We start from the raw sequence: 19,782 nt of genomic DNA, 5'->3' as shown, positions 1-19,782 counted from the left end.
AAAGACTGATGGATTAATGACATAACCTGCTCATGATTGAAGTTTAGTGAATGGAGCTGAGGTGTCACTGTTCCTAGAGCAGGCTCAGTCTGTATAAACAGGATAACATAGTTTGGAGAGTAGTGGTTGTAGTAGAAAATTAACTAAACATAGTTGAGAAACTATTTTGTATTTGGATAGTAAGTTTCTGCAGCCTTGTAAGAGACTTTTATGACTTGTATTTACATACACCAAATGTTTTATGGTCGGAACTGTTTATGACGTGAATAAGGTGAGACCTTTGTGACTTAATTACCCATCAAAGGAAGTAGTGTATGTCTTCTTATCACCTAAGGAAACACATGTGAATCAGCTGCTAATGTTTAGATTCCTCTCCTTTCCCCACCATGGAACCTGTCTGGATTAGTTCAGAGGGTCAGCCCTCAGTCCGTGTTTTTGACTGTTCTGCATCCTCACTCTGAGACCCTTGTGGTTTCCCTGTGTTGATCCTTTCTGCAGAAAGCCCCTTATTAAATACACGTAGATAACTTTGTTGTTTCCAGCCTCTTGTATCTCCAGATTTCCATCACATGGTACATCCAACGGGCCACACAGGGTCTACCTTGAGGTCTCGTAGGAGCTGCTTTCAATATTTTAATGATGATTGGAAACTCCACAAGTTGCAACTTACACAGTGTTGCCATTGTAGAGCTCTGACTCAGTGTGAACATTTCTGACCATATATGGGCAGATCTGCTCCTGTATTTAAATGATGGAAAATACTTAAGTGAGTGCCAGAACCAATTCCGGAACCTCTCATTTTTTTATCAGCTGCGTTCCAGTACCTATTTACACGGATCCAGTAACTGTCTAGGATCAGAAAGTAGTCTGCAGCTAAACATTCATTAAGAAGATGAAGGTGATTTACGCACAGTACTGGGCTAAGAATGGAAGTGCGATGTGGGGAGAGACTGAAGTTGAATTGCTGTGTCAGAGCTTATACATTGACGGTCTCTGCGCAGTCATTTGGGCCTACAGAGTGTGCAGAGACTCCAATGGAAAAGACATCCCCGATAAACCAAAGGAGCTTTTTGTTGTTATCAAACAGTGTTCATTCATCTTGAGATTTGAAATAATGAAATTCTCAGACCGGAGTTGCTTTTGAGTCTTTATAATAATAAGCTCTGCAGAGTTTACAAGCACGGGTGCTCAAAGTGGAATAATAACAACAACTGGCTGTAAATTCACATAAGCAAGAACTTATACCAAGAGGCGTTACATGAGAGATGATGTAAAAAAAAGAAGACATGAAAGACATGACATCATCATCTATGTCTTATCTGCTGTGTCCGTCCGTCCCCGGTACCAGTTGGAAGAAAAACTTCACCCTACCGTCCCTGGTAGTAGTTAGAAGAAAAAAATCACCAAATAAGGGTTCCATCCTGTCAGGTAGACAGTATCACAGCAGTGAGACACCTAGTCAGGGGATTTCCAATACCTTAGACACTGGTCAGTGGAATTTTCCATTACACTCCCCCCTTTGATCATCAATAAAAATATGATCACTAACGAAAAATAATCAAGAAACATCATAATCAACATGAGTAACAAACATCAAATCATAGAAGAAAATCATAGCTTCTGCAATCCTACATACAGAGTCACTGGCGATGAGGCCACAATAGGTAGCCGCTGCTGTTTTTGTGGAAAGAAAAAAAAAGTAATTTTCCTGTAATTGAGCAAGCATTTAAAATGAAAATATAAGAAAATCAGGTCAAACAAAATCATCATCACATTAACCATTATCAAAATGTAACATACTGTATTGATTGGCAAAAGTAACTCATATTAAAAAGTAATAAAACGTTAAATGTCAACATATAGTATATCTAAGGTTGAAAATATATCCAGTAAAACCTTTTTAAAATTCAAGCCAGCAAGTAAAATTTAACCATCAATCAAACATAATTTGTATAGCCCATATTCACAAATCACAATTTATCCCATAGGCCTTTAACATGGTGTGACATCTTCTGCCCGTAACCCTCATAAAGTGTAAGGAAGAAAATTACTCCAAAAACCCTTTTCACAGGGTAAAAAATAAGTAGAAATCCTAGAGAGAGCCACATGTGAGGGATTCCTCAGCCAGGATGGATAGAAGTGGTATGTATATAAAATTAAGTATGTACAAACTTCATAAAGTAACACATCAACCAAATCAAAATTCAGAGATTTAAATTAAGGCATCATAAAATATGAAGTTGAAAGGATTATTGCAGTAGCTTTTTTTGTCTAGTGAAATCACTAAGAAACACATAAGCAAGCTGGAGGGAGAAAATAACATAAAAAAATTGTAAAATAAAACAAAATTTGAGTATTGTCATCAGAATCGTCTGTGCAATCAGTGTCCAGGTAAGTAGGGATGGGGAATAGGTCAGGAACATCTGCGACAGAGGAGGGTATGGGCTGATATGACAACATAGTCTTAGTAAGACTTGCATTAACTGTACGGGTGATGAGGCCACGAACACAAGGAATTATACAACATCCGCAGAGTGCATAGATACCAAGGAAGAGAGCAATTACAGCGACAAAAGAGATAAGGATGCCTTTCCAGTTATTGAAAAGTGTTTGTATGGACTGCCAATCTAATGGGTGGGCGACACCGGAATTCTCTGTCCATTCTTTACTAAGGGATTCTAAGGCATTAATGGCTCTGGAGACAGAACCATCAGGTGCCGTGTTATTAGGAATGTAGGTACAACAAGCGTCTCCGAACACGGAACATATGCCACCTCTTTCAGCAAACAACAAATCCAGTCCCATCCTGTTCTGCCAGGACACAAGGGAAGTGGGGGACAATTGGTCCGCAAGACCTTTGATAGCGTCAGTTGTGTGGTTAATGAAACTTTGCTGATTATAGTAGATATAATTAATCAAATCTGTGTTCTTCTGAACTTCAATAGAAGCACTAATGAACAGAATCAGGTGAACAAACCCACTAGCAATTTTGTTACGAGCCTTATATTCATCAGGAACGCCTCTGGGCATACCAATGGCATCTAAGGTAATGGCGTTATCAAAGCTGCCAAAGGGAACCACAGCACGCTTTGTGATATGGTGGCGGGACTGGGGAGGGAGAGCAGACAGATCACTAACAACATTTTCTGAAATCAGTATAATGTGAACTTCCTGAGCTAACACGGCTATAGCACACAAACCATTCCAATTACCAGGGAGGGAACGTCTAATATCATCACAAATCCAAAACAAATCAGGATACGGATCAATACCAGCATCAAAAGCATCACGTTTCTATCTTCTACCAAAACTGCCATCCTCTTCGATTTCCAGGCCAACCTTGGAGGACTGGGGATTTCCAGCAGATCTGGGTCGATAGAGGGTGTGAATTTTGTGACAGGGGACTGAAGTGGCACCGACACTCATGCTACCGTAGGTCTGATTGAAGCAGGTAAATGTCGCATTAGGTGCAATCAGTATCTTACTTGAGGCTGCCCGCGGTGGTGTTGGTGTTCTAAGTGACATGTCAGAGCAGGTACTGAAGAGAGTGCTATTTTACTGCCAACGTGTTTGTCTAGAGGCGCGCACAATAATGCAGTCTAGGGGGCAAACTGGTTTGCCCCTCCGTCCCTCTGATGACATGTGACATTATCAGGGAAAGAAACAAGAGTTGACATAGCTCTATAACCTTGACGGGCCAAACAAGATGAGGCAAATGACGTTTCGAACAGTGCAATTTATGTGCTGAAACCATAAGATCCTTTCTAATCACGACGGGGCCCAATTAGCGCTGTATGGATCCAGGGGACCTGAATCACTTCTCTTGTGTCTGGTCAAATCTGCATGTGCTGGATGGCTCTGAGACGACACTGCAGGAAAAGAGGAGTTTGTAACATCATCAGAGACTTTTACAGGAGTGTTTCTAGACAAAATAATGGGCAAAACTACAATCAAGGAGATCATGGATAACACACAAAGCGAGCCTCTGAGGCCACACTACCCTGGATGTTGAAATGGATGCCAAGGCTGTGGCCTGTCCATCGTCTCAGTTGTCAGGCAAATTTCTTCTGTGTTGTGCAGAAGTGTCAAGTATTTATTTTTCAGATGACTTTTTACTTCTACTCCTTACATTTTCACGCAAATATCTGTACTTTCTACTCCTTACATTTTAAAAATAGCCTTGTCACTCCTATTTCATTTTGGCTTGTTTTCAATCCGGTTTTTTCATAGTTCAAAAACACACACAAAACACACATTAAACCCCCCTCCTCCCTCCGGAGGAGCGAGGAGAATTTGAGTTGGGTGCCCGCCGCACGCGCAGGATGACGGCCAGGCCGAGGCCGTCACAAAACCGCACCGGAGGGGTTCCGAAAAGGAGGAGGGCAAAGCCAGAGCTGCTTGCGGCATGCGGCACCGTCCTCGTGCCACACCAACACAACCCCGGCCTCGGGAGACCCTAAGCACCTATGGGGGGGGGGGGTTTTGGGTGCCATGCAGTCGAATCAGACTGTACCGGTAATGATCCTTACGCAGGTTCACCTACGGAAACCTTGTTACGACTTTTATTTCCTCGAGATAGTCAAGTTTGATCGTGTTCTCGGCGCTCAGCCAGGGCCGTGACCGACTCCGGCTGGGCCAATCCGAGGACCTCACTAAACCATCAAATCGGTAGTAGCGACGGTCGGTGTGTACAAAGGGCAGGGCCTCAGCGGCCTGTGAAAGACTGTTTAGTGTTGCAGGGCTCATCTTCAGGCCAGGTAGAGCATGCATAGGCTTAAATAACTTTGAGAACCTGCTGCTTTTGCGGCTGAACAAAGCCTATCGGTAGTGTTGTTGTACATACAGGATTTAGTCCAAAGGTCTCTTCCAATAAAGGTTATTGATAACATTCCACTGAAGTTTGACTTATTGGCAACTAGTTATCATGTCTTGTGCTCCATGAAACGCATTTTAATGCTCAGTAGTACAAATATGGTACTTTAATGTATTCACATTAAAAAATTCCCCTTACATTACTTTTACTTTTATACTTTAAGTAGTTTTGAAACCAGTACTTTTACACTTTTACTTAAGTAAAAAGCTTGAGTTGATACTTCAATTTCTACAGAAGTATTTTTAAACCCTAGTATCTATACTTCTACTTGAGTAATGAATGGGAATACTTTTTACACCTCCGGTTAAAGCATATACAAAGGCCCTCCACAAAGCAAGAGCTGCCTACTATTCAAAACCAATAGAAGAGAATAAAAACAACCCCAGGTTTCTCTGCAGCCCTGTAGCCAGGCTGACTGAGAGTCACACCTCCACCAAACCCAGTATTCCTCGATACCTAAATAGCAATATCTTTATGACCTTTTTAAAAGATAAAATTTCAAACTATTACAAATAAAATCAACCATCTCCTGCCCTCATTTGGCACTAATACCCTACCAAGAACAGAAATCACAGAAACGTCTGAGAATCCTACCCATTATTTAGACAGCTTTTCTCTGATCACCCGTGATCAGTTTACCAAAATAATCTCAGGTTCTAAACCAACAACTTCCTACAAAATTACTTAGAGAAATTCTGCCCCTAATTGATAGTTTGTTACTGAACACAATCAATCTGTCATTATCATCAGGATATGTACCACAGTACTTAAAATAGCGGTAATCAAACCCCTTCTCAAAAACCCACCCTAGACCCAGCAGTTTAAGCCAATTACAGACCAATATATAATCTCCCCTTCCAGTCTAAAATCTTAGAAAAAGTTGTAGCCAATCAGCTGTTGGAGTTTCTCCAGGAAAATAATATATATGAAGACTTTCAGTCATATCATAGCACAGAGACAGCCTTGGCAAAAGTCACAAATTACCTTCTAATAGCTGTAAGATCTTAGTGCAGCATTCGACACAATTGACATCACATTTTATTACAGAGACTAGAACAATTAATTAGCATCAAAAGCACCGCACTAAACTGGTTTAATCGTCTTTTTCTGATTGCTTCTAATTTGTGCAAATCAATGATGAGTCATCTGTGGGCAACAAGGTTAACCATTGTGTTCCACAGGGCTCTGTGCTCGGCCCAATTTTATTCTCATTATATATGCTTCCACTAGGAAACATTATCAGGACACACTCCACACATTTCCACTGCTATGCTGATGACACCCAGTTATAGTGGTCAATAAAACCTGAACAAAGTAATCGATTAACTAAACTTCAAGCATGTCTCAAGGACATATAAACCTGGATGATCCGCAATTTTCTCTTATTTAACTCAGATAAAACAGAGGTTCTTATACTTGGCCCTAAACACCTTAGAGATACATTATCTATTGATATAGCTGCGCTAGAAGACATTGCCCTTGCTTCCAATGAAACAGTCCGGAACTTGATCGAAGATCACTCCCAAGTAATATGGCGCCATTTTACCTTAAAGAGCTGTTAGTACCTTATCAATCCACTAGAGTACTTCGCTCCTCGAATTCAGGCTTACTTGTCGTCCCTAAAGTCTCTAAAAGTAGAATAGGAGCCCAGAGTTTTCAGCCATCAAGCCCCTCTCCTGTGGAATCATATCCCACTTTCCGTTCGGGAAGCAGACACCATCTGTATGTTTAAGAGTAGGATTAAAAACTTCCTTTTTGATAAAGCTTATAGTTAGAGCTGGTCCAGGCTTGTCTTAGACCTTCTCTTAGTTATGCTTAGTCAGCGATACATGTTTCTGACTTGACCCCTTCCCCGGAGTCCCTTTGCCTTATCGTCTGCAGATCCAGGGCCGCAGCTGTGGCCACATCGTGGATAACGATCTGTCGATCGCGTATCAGAGATCGTAATGGTGGATCCAGTTATTCTGTATTCTGTATTGTGCTGGCTGATCGTAATAATAATGGCGGATCCTTTAGCGTGTTGGCATCTGATAATGGAGGGTGGAACACGACCAAGGTGGTAGCTGATGATGGATCCTAACAGTGGACAATGACTGTGGACTATTGTGGTATCCGATCTTGATGGTGGATCATGATCTTGCTGGCTGTTGACCATAGATTATAATTGCAGCAGGACTGCTTGATATATAGAACACTTGACATCTATTGCACTTCTGTCCGTCCTGGGAGAGGGATCCCTCCCATGTGGCTCTCTCTGAGGTTTTGTTCTTTTTACCCTGTTAAAAGGGTTTTAGTAGTTTTTCCTTACTCTTGTTGAGAGTTAAGGTCAGAGGATTTCACACCATGTATGAGACAAATTGTGATTTGTGAATATGGGCTATACAAATACAATTTTATTAGTGGATTGATTGATTTACCATTTTACCATTTCTCAACAATTGCCATCAGTGTGCAAACACTTGGGCTCCTTAAACAGATAACTGCCCATGGTCTGATGCGTTTCAGGTTTTCAGCTGCTTATTCAACGTGACCATTCCTGTCAGTATTGTTGTTTTTTACCATTATTGAGAGGAAACCGGCTCATTGTCCGACGGGCAGCACTAGCCATTAGCATCGGCGGTTAGCATGTCGACGGTAGCCTGTTAGCCGTAGCCCGAGCTAAACAGGCAAATAGAGCTCTGCTGACGTCGCTCAGCTGTGAGTCTTCACTCGCGCTCCTCGTCCTTGCCTATTGATTGGTTAGCCAGGAACTAGGAGGAGTCAGCACCGGCAAGATGGTGCCAGGGGAACGCCTCCTAGTAGCCTCATTCTCAATCTGCAGAAACCAATGGTTGACGTCACGGACCCTCCGTCCATATATATATACAGTCTATGCTCCTATCAGACAGGAAGTCTGTGATCAACCTGCAGATTGAGTCAGGCAAGCTAAACTGTGACAGCTTGTCCTGGAGCAGGGCACAATAATTTGTGTTAAATGCAGAACTCAAGTCCACAAACATGATCCTAGTGTAGGTTCTTGAGCAGTCCAGGAGCTTGAGGATGAAGTGGAGAGCCATGTGTACCGCATCGTGTACAGATCTGTTGGCTCTGTAGGCTAACTATAGAGGGTCTAGGAAGTTGGGCTGGGTTGTCCTCGAGGTGGGACAGGACAAGGCGTCCAAAGGACTTCATTACCACAGAAGTCAGGGATATGGGTGTGTAGTTATTAAGACCTGTGATCCTTGGTTCTGTCTCTTGATGAGCTTGTTAACGTCTGTGATGGGAAATTCTGTATCTAGATATGTTTAATGAAAGAAAAGACAAGTATATAGGAATGTATGATATGTTTTCTGTGTTTAAGACTTGAAGCTTAAAGAGAGTTGCTCATAGGAAAACATTTTTCGTAACTTCCTCTACTCAGATGTGTATTGCTTCGAGACTTCTGCCTGTAACTAAACAAAAGGTTTCACAGCAGGGGCCGTTCAAGTGTCTGCAGCAGATGGAGCAGAGGGGCTATAGGTGTTATTGACCAGGGACGGGGGTCTCTGAGAGAGATGTTTTTTAACACCTATAGCCTCCTAGAGTTCGAGCAGAATCATCACGACACCCAGAGAGCTGATTGGATAACTTTCTGCCTCTGTGAAAGGAGGGGCTTATTTAGTATAAATGAAGTGGACTTTCGATGGCTCAGGGCCAAATGTCTTGTATCTGTCACTGTGGTACAAGCTTTGAGCCACCATCCGCAGATGGTTGAATTAAAAAACCATATTGATAAATGTTAGCTGTGTCCAGTATTGAAATTCCTATAACACGTACCTCTCCAGGATGGAAAGATGTGACACTTTGGTAGAGGGGGAAGACGGCACTGTGGTGGGCAGGTGTGGAGAGTCACATACCCCTGGGGAGCTGGTGTTAGTGCTGCTCTTGCATGGGGGCTGGTCATCGTAGGGGATGGGGTCAGGTCTGTCCAATTGTCTTTCAAAACGAAAGTCGAACTCGTTCAGCTGGTTGAACAGGCGCGGGTCATGAAAGAAGTGGGGGGCTGATGGTTAGTAGTTTCTGATCTGTCTGAGCCCTTTCCAGACAGAAGCAGAGTCGTTAGCTGAGAACTGGTTTTCTCTGAGTACTGTCAGATGCTAATGTAATCTAGCATCTCACCGCCCTGCTAGAATTGTCCTTGGATTATTTAAACCTGTCCCTGTCTTTACTCCTAGATAAAGTGGATCTGATATGTGCATTAACGACAAAAGGAGGCTGCAGCGGATCATCCGTTCTGCTGAGAAGGTGATCGGCTGCAATCTGCCATCTCTTCAGGACCTGTTTGCCTCTAGGACCCTGAGGCGTGCAGGTAAGATTGTGGCTGATCCCTCCCACCCGGGTCACAAACTATTTGAGGTTCTTCCCTTGGGCAGGAGGCTGCGGGCCATCAGAACCAAAACCTCCCGCCACAAGACCAGCTTCTTCCCGGCTGCAGTTGGCCTCATCAACAAGGCCCGGGACCCCCACCTGACTCTGACTTTTATTCCGCCCCCACACCTTGAGGATGTGTTAAATTAACACATTACATCATATCATATTATATTATGCTGCATTTCATTGCATATTGCAATCGGACACTGTTTACTGTTTTGCATTTTGCATATCACTTTTTACTTCACTTTTTACATCTTTTATCTTTTATATATTTTTATTCAGAAATGTTAATGTCAAATTAAATGTTACTTTGTATAGATATTGGAAAAAAGTGAGTAAATAAGAAGTAAACAGTGAGTAAATATATACTGGTTTTCTATTTTTTATTGCTTTTCCTATGTATGTTGTATTTATTGCATTTTTATGTTATTGCGTTTTTATGTTTCTATGTTAATTGTAAGCACCAATTACCAGAGCAAATTCCTTGTAGGTGTAAACCTACTTGGCAATAAAATACTTCTGATTCTGATTCTGATTCTGATTAAGAATGTAATGAATGAGTATAGTGATTTTTCACCGATCAATACACATAGTGCTGTAATGCATGTATGTGAACTGAAGACCCAAAAGCACAACGCTGAAACAGTGTCCAGTTGTAAAAAAAGTGGTTGTTTTTTTCCAGTTCGCTAAATATAAAAATGTGTTGAAAAGCACAAGACAAGACATGACGTGGGTATAACGCTGGAACTCTACGTACACGATGAGATGAACTGGCACAGGACAGGGCTAAACGCAGACTTTATACAGTATACCAACTGAAGTGAGGTTTACTAGACACAGGTGTAACATATTAGGGAGGGGAAGGTGAGGGTGAGAGAGAACAGGTCAGGGTTCTTTTATCTTCCTAAGAGTCAAAGAGATCTTGTAAGCTGGATGCCAACCACCATTAAAAACAAGAAGAAGAAATGGCAGCAAGACCTGTAATAAACAACAGCATCAAAGTCTGTAAAGGAGAGCCGGCCTTAGTCGAATTTCTACAAAACAAACTTGGGTTTTAACGGCTGCCACTTTTTGGTTTGTTTGTCTGTTTTGCTTTTCATTTCCACTTCTTTTTGTTAAATTTAGCACTAAATTTGAAAAACCAAACTGAACATATAAAAAGTTTAGGACAACAAGTTAAGACTTACGTTTATCCTAGTTTGAAATGACTGAGTTAATTTGACCAAACTTTACCAAAATTATCTGGACAAAAGTTTGACCAAAAAAGAAGGGAGGCATTAGTTAAATGCAGATAAATGCAGTTTCACCAGTTTCTTATGTAAATCTGGTGCAGAAATAACTTGCATTCCTCCATCATACATTGTGTAGACAGTAAGAGTAGAAACTTTTGGAGGGAGGAGTGGAAGGGGCAGAGTGAGCAGTGTAAGAAAGAGAGAGAGAAAGAAAGGGAGAGAGAGAGAGAGAGAGAGAAAGAGAGAGAGTGTCACTTTCCACTTTTGATGGGACAAATCAGTTTGTGTGTGTGAGAGAGAGTTTGTGTCTGTGTTCTTAAGTGTGTCTCTCTTCATCAAGTCATGGGCTCCACGGCCGGGAAATCCCTTGCAAAACCCAGGGAGCCCCCCCCCTCCCATCGACGCAAGGTCTGTGTGCATTTCGCCCAGCTGTGTTTCTGTGTGCTGCTCTATATCTACTTCTTTGCTGTTTTGTCTACTCATGGCTATGGCTCTTCATAGAGGGTCAGGGACGCAAACAGAAGCTACTCTCTCAGCAGCTGTGTCTGGTCTTTTACCTGCTCTTTCACTTAACTGACCTTTCCCAGATGGACTTTATGACTGTGTGTTTGCGTGTGTGTGTGTGAGAAAGCTAGAAGGCAGAAGCACAAACGCTAAGATTAACAGATTGCACTTCTCCTGATGCTAAGTTTCAGATGTTTTTCAGTTGTTTTTACAGTGTTGATCTGTTTACAAGAGAGAGTAAATATTTCAGTAATTCATGGGCAAGACATGGTTCTATAGAATCATAATGTTCTCTTTTAGAGCTCATGGGTGCACTTTGATTTGCTCATCTCAACTGTGTGTGGCTGTCCACTTATTTGCAAAAGTGTGTTCATCCTTGATTAGAGTTATACTTTTTTACTTTTAGAAGTTCAGTCACTGATGTAAGATGCTCGATACTGTTTTGTTAAGTGTCTTATAGGATTGGTTCCACCCATGTTTCCCCTGTGTTGCTCTAAAACAACTACCCTGTCGTTAAGTGTGAAGTCTATGATTTCAATCACTCACCTTTGATGAGTGCAAAGTCTACACTTACTTTCTGAGAGCATGAGGCTGTTTCCAAAATAATAATTTACTTACAGTATAGTTCACTTGATAGTGTTTGACTAGTCCAAGCCTTGAGTTAGAAATATACAACTTTATACAGTGCACTGGCACTACAGTGGCCGACAGCTGATTATTATTGTGAGTAGGGCTGCTCGATCAATCGAAATTTAATCTTGATTACGATTATGGGGTCAAACGGTCTCCAAACTACTATAATCGAGTTGAAACGATTATTTGGCATTTTTTCGAAAGAGAGGCGCATGCGCAATTCAGTCCTTCCCCCAAAGCATCCAGTGACCCAGCTGACTGGCACTCACTCTCAAGCAGCAGTAAAGTGAAGGAGGCGAGTTGTGTGTGTGATGACCGGCGGTGAAAAAAAAAACGCGAGTGAAAAAGCAGGGAAGGCAGCAGCAGACCATGTAGAGGCCGCGCCGCTATTCTCAAGCGCGCTCCCGCCTGGCTGATCAGACCGGTCAGACCGGACCCGCATTTATCCGCGCCGGTCAGTCGGTCATAGAGTGTTAGGGTTGCCATCATTAAGGTTTTGAATAACCGGGCACCGATATCATGGTTTCACAGAGGAATAAGACACGCAGCCGTCATCGGTGTTTACCGGAACCGGAAGTGATTACAAAAATAAAGCATAGACTTCAGAATAAGGGCACATATTAATAATCGTTTAAATAATCGTGATTTTGATATTGTCCAAAATAATCGTGAATACGATTTTTTCCATAATCGAGCAACCCTAATTGTGAGGGAGGAAGAAAAATGTATGAATGAAATCTAACGGCAGCATCAGCGCCCCTGCTTGTATGTTACGTAAGTCTGTTTAAATGCAGTTTCTTGTTTTCTGCAGTACGAAGAGGCCTTGAAGCAGAAGAAGGAGCTATCACTGGAGCTGGCAAAGCTCCAAGATGAGCTGGGTAAGAGACACACAATACTGCACGCACGTTACTGCACATATTTCTGTGCAGCCAGCTGCTTGCTTCTACCTTCTACCTTCTCTCTCTCTTGTTCGTTGCATTTGAAATTTGTACACAAAGCTTATGAAGGGCAGGTCAACAAAAAAAAAATGTGTTATTTGTGGTTTAACACTGATACAGGTGCTCCTCAGGGCTGAGAAAGACCTAGAGCAGAGAAGCCTCTGCACATGTTGTGAGCTGACTACATTGTTTTTTATAACTGTTTTAATGTGTACACAAGGATGAAGAGATTGTACATTAACATAAACAAGATACATTTTGAGACATTAGGGTCAATGTGAGGTAAAACAACCAGAAAAACAGACTCTTTCATTTGACAGCATCTCTGCCACCTGCTTGGGTTTTGGACTTAAATCCGGACTACAAACTGAAATAGCTGGGAGAGGCTCAGTTTGCTAGGTTGAAATACTTAGCAGAATGTGATGTGGCTCCTGAGATTAAAGCTCTTAATGCAAGGTTCTTTGAGCTGACAGCTGAAAGAGAGAGAAATAAATCCCAACTCATAAACAGAGAGATTTAGAGATCTTTATTAGTCTATCCCAGTGGTTCTCAAAGTGGGGGGCGCGGACACTCTCCAGGGGGGGGCGCAATGTCACAGACAAAAAAGAGACTACCGACCACCTGTCACTGGTTAGTGAAAGCTCCCTCAGTGGTGAAATGCTAGGGGCTGGACTGACACAAACAAATATACTGTTTCGTTCCTGATCCACCAATCAAAACAGGAGTGTCATCATTTGAACGCGAGTTGCTCGTACTCTTCCGAGTATAAAAGTAACAGCAGGCATGGTCAGTGTCAAGTTATGGTTATAATGAGGTTCGTACAGCGACGTATTCGAAGTCGGTCTTTATTAAACCTTATTAACAGCAGAACACCCGTGTGCATGTTACCGGTCTGTCCATCAGCCTCACCCAGGTCTTCCTTCACATCCTGTTACTACAAAATAAAAGCATCCCTTACACTATTATTCCATCATACCACATCTCCCTTTCTTTGAGAACAAAGGGTGGACTACCTTTGTCTCTGAAGGTCTTAAGGGGTTTATTGTGCCCTTTTGCTGGAAGACCTGTCCCTGATCTGTCCCTGTATCAAGCATGTAAAATAGAAATAAGTAACTTACACTTTACCATACTATGAACTGTTACTTTAACAGGTTGTTAAAGGTGTTCTTCAAAACGTAAACTCTCAGGTTTCAGGTAAATGTAAGCAGAACAATTTCACAATCACATTTCACTCTTTTTTTTTTCCTTTTTTTGTTTTGTTTTTTTTGTTTTGAAAACAAATCAATACATCACCAATCAAGTCTCTGTGGCTCTCTAACCTCTCTCCCACACCTGGTCCGCACAGTCTCTGTGGCGGGGCCCTCTCTGCTGGGAGATGTTGTCACTGGTGGAGCTGGCTCTGGTGTGAGTGAATCTTCTCCCCCCGGTGACTCATCAGCGTCGACTACCCCACTGTTGGTCTGCAGTGGCACCAAGTGATGCCGGTTCCTCCTCAATGTGCCCTGAGGCACCTGGACGATATAAGAGCGAGGGGTGTTGTGTGTAGATAGCACTGTGCCCTGGACTCGTGCATCGGTGATCCACACATCTTCCTCAGGAACGAGTGGCTCCAGGTTTCTCGCTCTGTGTCTCTTGTCGAAGGATCTTGCGTCGTTCCTCCTCTTCTCCCTTTCTTTGGTCTCCAGTGCGTTGTAGTCAGGCAAAACTGGATTCAGCAGGGTCGGAAGGGCAGGAACTGTAGTGCGGAGGCGGCGCCCCATCAACAGCTCAGCTGGGCTATAGCCATTCTGTAGAGGGGTTGCTCTGTAGGCCAGCAAGGCAAGATATGGATCTGATGCCTTTGTTAGCAGGTTTTTCACGGTTTGCACCGCACGTTCCGCCTCCCCATTGCTCTGAGGAAACTTGGGGCTGCTCGTGATGTGCACAAAGCCATAGTCTGCTGCAAAGGCTTTAAAGTGGCTACCAGAAAACTGGGGCCCATTGTCACTTTTAAGAAATTCACAAATTCCATGACGAGAAAACATGGACTTCAGGTGCACTACCACATCTGTGGACCTTGTGGGTGCCAACAGCGCAATTTCCACATACCTTGAGAAAGAATCTACTACTAGTAGATAGGACTTGCCTTTCAGCGTGAACAGGTCAGCTCCTAAGGTTTGCCAGGGTCTGTCTGGCATCTCCGTTGGCAACAGTGGCTCTTTGACGTTCTGTCTCTCTTGAATGCAGGTTTTACATTTCAGCACCATGTCATTCAGCTGGCTGCTGAGTCCTGGCCACCATACTGTCTGTTTGGCCCGGCACCTGCACTTTGTAACCCCCAGGTGTCCCTCATGTAGTCTCTGCAGCACATCACCTTGTAAGGCTGATGGAATAACGAGCCTCGTGCCCCGCAGCAGCAGTCCATCGTGCACAGTCAGCACTGCTCTATCAGCCCAGTAATGTCTCAGCTCTCCCTGTAGTTGGCTTTTGTCTGGCCAGCCGTCTGTGCAGTACTGTATCAGAGCAGAGCATGTGCTGTCTACCTTCAGGTGCTCACGTAGGCTACTTAGATAATCTCCACTGACAGGAATGTTGCTGATGACAGAGTCTACATAGATGTTGGTGTCCTCTAGTAGGCTTGCATCTGTGTGTGCTCTTGCGGCTCTCATAGGAGCACGAGATAAGGTGTCGGCTGTCCACAGGGTTTTGCCAGGGACATGATTGACTGTATAGTTGTACCTCATGAGTCGCATCCTAAATCTTTGAATTCTTGGTGGGAGGTCATCCAAAGCTTTCCCTCCCAGCAGACTCAGCAACGGCTTATGGTCAGTTTCCAGCTCGAATGGTCTGCCCAGAATGAAACAGCTGAACCTTTCACAAGCCCATGTTGCAGCCAATGCCTCCTTCTCTACTTGAGCATAGCGCTGCTCTGTTGGTGACATTGACCTGGACGCATATGCCACAGGAGACCACATGGCATCGCTCTTCTGCAGCAGGACTGCCCCCAGGCCAAATAAAGAGGCATCAGCAGAAATTTTTAGTGCACTGTTTGGGTTGTATAGTGCGAGCACCGGTGTGGATGACAGCTCTGTTTTTAACTGATCAAAGGCGGCCTGCTGCTCTGTCCCCCAGTACCAGTGGTTCTTCTTGGACAGCAGGTCTCGTAGCACTTTGTCTTTTTCAGCCAAGTTAGGCAAGAAGCGGCCCAGCTGATTGACCATACCCAGGAAACTCCTGAGTTCGCTGACGTTTTTGGGTGCATCCATCTCTTGGACTGCTCTCGTCTTCTCAGGATCTGGTTTCACTCCATCTGCTGAAATCACATGACCCAGGAATCTGACTGTGTGGCGTGAGAGTTCACATTTGTCCATGTTGAGCGTAATGCCGGCCTTTTGTGCCTTCTTTAGCACCGCATGCAGCCGCATATCGTGCTCGTCCTGTGTCTGTCCCCAGACCAGGATGTCATCCATGTGACACAGTACCCCCTGCAGGCCACCGGTCACTTCTGTTATCATCATCCTTTGAAAGTGCTCTGGGGCTGAAGCTATGCCGAAGGGTAGCCGGTTAAAATAGTAGCGCCCAAAAGGCGTGATGAAGGTGGTGTATTTGGCAGACTCTGTTGTCAATGGTACTTGCCAAAAGCCCATGTTAGCATCTTATTTGCTAAAAACTGTTGCCCCAGCTAGCATGCCCAGAGTGTGCTCGACAGAAGGCAGGATAAACTTTTCTCTGCATACTGATTCATTCATCCTTGTGAAATCCACACAAATGCGGACATTGCCTGCTTTTTTAGGCACCACCACCATCCCGGCGCACCAATCAGTCGGCTCCTCAATCTTGGTGATTACGCCCATCTTCTCCATACGGTCTATCTCCTCCCTCACTTTTCCCATAAGCGGCAGAGGAACTCTGCGTGGTGTGTGGAGAGAGAAGGGCACAGCCTCTGGCTTTAATTTAATTGCATATGGCCTCCGAACAAGACCCAAGCCGCTACACAATTTCAGATACAGATGTTTCACTGAGTCCATGGTGATGCTGTCAACCCTGCACACAAGCTGGAGCTGTTCTATGGCAGGCCTTCCCAACAGTGCAGTGTGCAGGTCTTTTACCACATAAATGTCCTCTGTGGCTGTCTTTTTGCCTCTGCCTAGTTATTCTCTGGCAACACCTAGGACAGAGAGCACATTGCCACCTGGCCCAACCAATGGGTGTGTCGGCACTGCCAGACGCCTCACATCATGCCCCCCTGTAAGGTCATGGTACACCTTGGCTGGCAGGGCGGTGACATCAGCACCAGTATCTATTTTAAAGCACACGTTTTTTTGTCGTACTTGTAGCTGCACTGTCCACGGGTCTTTTCCAGTATCCACGGCTCCCAGGAAAAAGCTCTCTTCTTCCTCTGTAGTGACAGCATTCAGAGATGTTGCACTGCTTCTGCACACTTTGCCATAATGTCCCTTTTTGCCACAGTTGTGACACACAGCATCTGTAGTAGGGCATTCTGATTGTCAATGTAAGGGCATTTTTCCGCATCTATAACATGCTTTTGGTCCTGGCTGTGGCCATGCATTAGCTTTATAGCTGCTTGGTGTTTGTGCTTGTGGCTGAGGCTTAAAGGGAAATTTGGGCTTTCTGTAGCTTTTAGCATGCACTGCGTCAACATTTGAACACTGGCTAGCACCGCCATTTTCTCCTCTTAAGTCAGACTGCTGCCTTCTAACTTCTTCATACTGTCTTGTCTTTGTTATAGCAGTTTCAAGTGTTAGGTCTCTGTCTAGCTGTAGCTTTTCTGACAGTGAGACGTTTCTCAGCCCGACCACTAACCTGTCGCGGATCAGCTCTTTCTGTAACAGTCCATAGTTGCAGTGTTCAGCTAATCCATATAGTGCAGTGATGAAGGAATCCACCGTTTCTCCCGGCAGTTGCACACGCAGATTGAACTTGGCTCTTTCGTATATGACATTCTTTTTAGGCACAAAAAATGTATCAAAGCCCGCCTTGACATCCGTGTACTTATTCCGCTCATCTGCAGTTAGCGTTAGCCCCCTTAGCACCTCTTCAGCTTCATCGCCCATGCAATACACTAACGTGTTTACCTGGTTTTCCTCCGACGTCGCGTTTTAATTGCTTGCAAGCCGAAAGCGGTCGAATCTCCTAATCCAACGCTCCCATTCTTGAGGCTTGGTAAAGTCGAATGGCTCTGGAGGTTGTATTGTGAACGTAGCAGTTGTTGTAGGTTGCGCCATATCTGCTGGGTCGTCTCCTCTTCCTCCGCCAAAACGATACTTTCTCCTCACCTTCTTTTTTTTTTTTTTTTGCTTACAAGTCGCCCAGTTCTGACACCATGTCAAGTTATGGTTATAATGAGGTTCGTACAGCGACGTATTCGAAGTCGGTCTTTATTAAACCTTATTAACAGCAGAACACCCGTGTGCATGTTACCGGTCTGTCCATCAGCCTCACCCAGGTCTTCCTTCACATCCTGTTACTACAAAATAAAAGCATCCCTTACACTATTATTCCATCATACCACAGTCAGCGCTCACCCTCACTGAGACGACACCCTGCAGAGTTTGTGCGATTGCTCTCTATAATTCAGATATTCATTGCTTTATAAAGTCTTTTTAAAGACTCAGTCCTTCCTTAGTAATACCTTCCTGCACTTGCAGTGGGCCTATTCGTAGCCTAATCTAAGCAGTCATTTGCTCCAGTCTTTTTTAGAAAGCTCATAGCCCCAAGACCTAGCCTTCTAGCTATCTAACTTCTTCCAACTGCAGCTAGCCTTTTTCTCCTTAACACCTACCTTTACATCTTCACTCATCCACCGTGTTGCAACAAATAAAACACCAGCACTTGAATACTATTCTGTGCTGTCCCTGTCTACATTGTGTACTGTTCGTTTTGTTAGGAACCATTGCCTAGCACAGCCTTATTAATTATTCGTGTGCAAGTCGCTCACAGCCACACATACAAACACACTCTCAAGACCACGACGTTGCAATTAGAACTTTATTAACATCACACACACTGTATCAGCAAACAAACACAACTATGGACAAGTTTCAAATGACAGCACGAAGCCATGCAAATTAAAAAGGCACCTCGACACCAAACACTCCGACTTGAAAGAGAAGCCTGTGGATGGCCTCCAGCAACAGCAATCCACCGTCTCTAAGCATAGCACTGTCTCCAAGCTATCTATCTATCTATCTATTGTGGTGTAGTTGAGGGCGGTGTTGGCGGGCGGGCAACTACCCCTAACCAGCTTTGGGGGGGCCCAGCTTGCAAAAGTTTGAGAACCCCTGGTCTATCCTGATATTCTGATAAATATTTAACACTAAGAAGAAACTGGAATCAGAATGGTGATTGGTAGAGATGGGGGGTAGCATGCATGGGTTTGTGTGTGTTTAAATTAGTCATGAGAGTAATGAGTCCTGCTGCACAGTTCTGAGTTGACTTGCAGATGTTTCAGGGGGTTGGATGCTATGTCTGCGTAAGAGTAATTAAATTGGAATGTGGTTGTATTGGAATGTTGAGCAAGACACACACACAGAGGAAGACTGTCACATGCTGACTGTTCTGGGCATGTCCCATATCAGTCCTCTTTTGCATATAATTGCATACTGTAATATGATGACTGTACTGGTGTGTATTGCGGATATGAATCCGATTTATGGTGAAACAGTAAAAAGTCAAAATAGTAGCAAAGCACATCTTGTCTCAACATGTTTCACATTCACTCACAGAGATTTCTACCTGAGCTTATATCTTTTGGAGTAAACAGGTGATCAGTTCAGTCTTTTCTTATTTACCATTAATTCACATCAACTGAACTCTGAACCATTGGAACTATTTGTATGAGATCATCTGTCATATTCCCTTTTGAGTGAAATATGGATGTAGGTTTGATGTGATAAAAAAGGTTCACCACAAATTTCTCAGGCAACAAACCTAAACTATAGACCATTTATGCTCTTTCAAAGGTACAAACTAACATCCAGCGCTCTCTCGTTGTCTTCTTCTAGTCACATCATCACAGTGCTGTGAACGTCTGGAGAATGAGAGGGGTGAGTTGCGCCTCTGCTTGGAAGAGGCTTTGAAAAGGCTAGAGGAGCAGCACAATGAGGAGCTGGCGCTGCTGGAAGTCAGGTACGCATTCACCTCTGCTGGGATGGGAATTTAGAAAGAAGCTATCACTCTGCAGTGTTACCACACTGTTATTACTGTAAGT

The sequence above is a fragment of the Pleuronectes platessa genome, chromosome 3, assembly GCF_947347685.1.
Source record: "Pleuronectes platessa chromosome 3, fPlePla1.1, whole genome shotgun sequence".
NCBI lineage: Eukaryota > Metazoa > Chordata > Actinopteri > Pleuronectiformes > Pleuronectidae > Pleuronectes > Pleuronectes platessa.
The sequence above is the reverse complement of the archived record's forward strand: the minus strand, read 5'-3'. Positions refer to the sequence as shown.